This window comes from Papilio xuthus, unplaced genomic scaffold, assembly GCF_000836235.2.
Source record: "Papilio xuthus unplaced genomic scaffold, Pxut_1.1 DF827679.1, whole genome shotgun sequence".
NCBI classification, from domain to species: Eukaryota; Metazoa; Arthropoda; class Insecta; order Lepidoptera; family Papilionidae; genus Papilio; species Papilio xuthus.
The window spans coordinates 5,104,293-5,107,260 of NW_013530970.1; positions in this window are offsets into that span (position 1 = coordinate 5,104,293).

Below are 2,968 nucleotides of genomic sequence, written 5' to 3' on the forward strand. Positions count from 1 at the left end.
TTATTTTAGTTTTATTTGATTTACATCTTGTTGTTACGAGTATGCGAATGTCTTTCAAATAGCATTGATTTGTTTTCGAATTAGTCGGGAGCTTTCGAATAATTTATTTACTTATTTAATTATGTAATTATTGTATAATAATATCCACCCAAAACATGCTGTTCTTAGTACATAAGACAAAAAAAAAATTAAAATCATTTTTCAAATAAATTAAAAATAAAAACATAAATGAATCAAATCGGGTAAATAAGGTAACGATGATAGAAAAAGCGATGAAATAATAAAAAACAAAACTTCTTAACAATATATCTATATTATAAAAGTTAAATAAATAAGTACATATTAGGGTGAATACAGCTCCTGACTACGAAAAGTAGTGACTATTGTCATTGGTTAAGGTCCTATTTGGAGTAGACTCTAGTTAGTCACTAATGTCACGTAGCACTAATATAACTCTAGTTTACTATCTAGAGTTATAACTTCAACTAGTCCTGGAGATCACAGACATCAAAGAATTATTGGAATTCTTCGTAGAGTTGGGCTGACTGGTGTAAATCCGGATTCTGCTTACACGAAGTGACTTCAACTAGCAGTTGTCATACAAATTGGTCCATGTCTTTGGAGCCCTGTTGGACATAATCCAAATGTGATTCCAATTGAACGATTCACCCGTTTCATATGTGAATTATTTTCCTTTGGTGTTACTTCAAATGCTGTGATTATTTCTAACATTTCTGCTTCAAATTCTCCTCTATCTATATCTCCTTCTTTAAAATTAGATCTCTTTGGTACAGTATCTTCGTTATTTATTTCCAAATTTATTTCAAGTTGCAATCTTATGTTGTCATGAAGTTCTTTATTTTCTTCTTTAAGTTTAGTTAATTCAGATGTTAAATTACCATCTATATTTTTAACTACACGACACTCCACACGAATTAGGATTATTAAACACATTGTAATTTGAAAATAATTCTTTCCTTTGGACATTTCTTTATTTTTAATGTTTATTTTATTTATAATGTTTGCACTACTGACGTTGTTTAACTGAAATTAAACTGTCGTTTCATCTTTTATATTCAAATTGTTATCAGTTTGTTGTTTTAATTATGTGAGTGGATTCCCTAATGATAATTATTAATCAGGATTGATGTCAGGCGCCACTAATGACGTCTTTAAACGAAACACCTATTTAACAAGATTGGAAATAAAATCCTTGACAGATGTAACTAATCTAGTAGTTAGTAAAAGACATTTAAAATCAATGGATTAAGGATCTTATTTTGTATATAAGACTAGTTGTTGCCAGCGACTTCGTCGACGCGGTATTACAAAAAAAACTTAATTAGTAGCCTATCAGACTATGTTCTATATGCATGATAAATGTCAGCGAGATCCATGCAGCCGTTCCGGATATAGATGGGTGGATGTTAGTTTGAACGTACCTCCAGAACGGCTAAACGGATTTTGTAGTAGTAGTCTGGAAGAAGAAATAGGTTTTTAATTATGTTTTTTGTAATTCTGAGTGAATAAGTCATGTTCTTAAATAATTATAATCAGTAAGAAAGGTTAAAAACTTTTTAATTGCGTCAAAATTATGACGTACGAGTGATGGAGTAGAGGAAAACCTATCACGTTGTTTATAAGTTATTTTTGTTACTATCTGAACATGATATATATACATACGAAAGTGTGTCTTTATGTTTTTCTGGTTAGTTATTGAAACCAATAATGAAATAGAATCAAAGATTGAATTGAAATCAGTCTTGTTTAAAGAAAGGAATAGTTTTTTTTATAATTATTTAAATTAAAATTTTTAAACAATTAATAGGAGAATACTATATTTTTTTATACATTCATTTTTAATATCTTACTAATATTGATGGATGGATGGATGGATGTAAGAAGCTATCTCTAGAACTGCTGTATCTCACTGAAATTTGGCATAGATGTAGAACATAGTTTGGAAGCACACATAGGTTACTAATTAAATTCTTGGAATTCCGCGCGGAAGGAGTCGCGGGCGAGAGCTAGTAATAAATATATTTTTGGGTCATAATTTACTAAATATTTTTTTTTTAAATAAATCTAAATGAGATCTTAATTTAAAATTGCTTAGAAAGTAAAGTCGCGGGTAATAACTATATTATAAATAATTCATTTACGTCAAAAAATTTGATAAAGTATGGAAAAATATATTTCTGTTGCATTCCCAAGTCTTATCCAAGGTCTTTTTATATTTGAAGTTGTTCAAAAATCCAAGACAAATGTCACAAAAGTTTTACGAAATGAAATATCTACAATACCAAAGACAAAATAACCAAAAAAAAATAAACAAGCAATTCTAATTAACTGTCATCTTGAATTTAAAGAGACAATTCGATTAGTTACGTCTACACTTTGACAATATGATACAACCAGTGATCCTCTTTCCCAAAAGCTGGTATCTGTAGTTCATCTGGTGATGAAAGTCCTTGGATGATCACCTCGGTTTTCCCGACGCTCACTTTTATCCCTGTCTTGTTAAAAACTCCGTACTAAAGTTATTTACGTAATATTTTACAACACATTGAGTGTATATACGCATTTTGCATACAAATGGCCTAGGTCTTTACAAATCTAGTCTAGCACATGTCGCAGGGAAATACCGATACGAATAGATCTGAATAAGGTGCGCCTGCGCAATTATAATTCCCTAGGTTTTGCATAATTTAAATTATTTAAAAGACTAGCTATCGCCTGCGATTCCGTCCGCGCCGAATAAAAAAGCTCAATTAATAGCCTATGTGTTTTTTTAAATAATAAGTTGGCAAACGATCGAGCGGCTTGAAATCACGCAATTTCATATGCGTTGCCTACCTTTAATCGACGGAGGAGAGGATGCACAGAAAGAAGAATTTTCTCTTCCCATGCATCTTCTCATCCAGAAACTCCACTTCCACTTCGCATCTTTTCCTTATAAGAAAAAGGG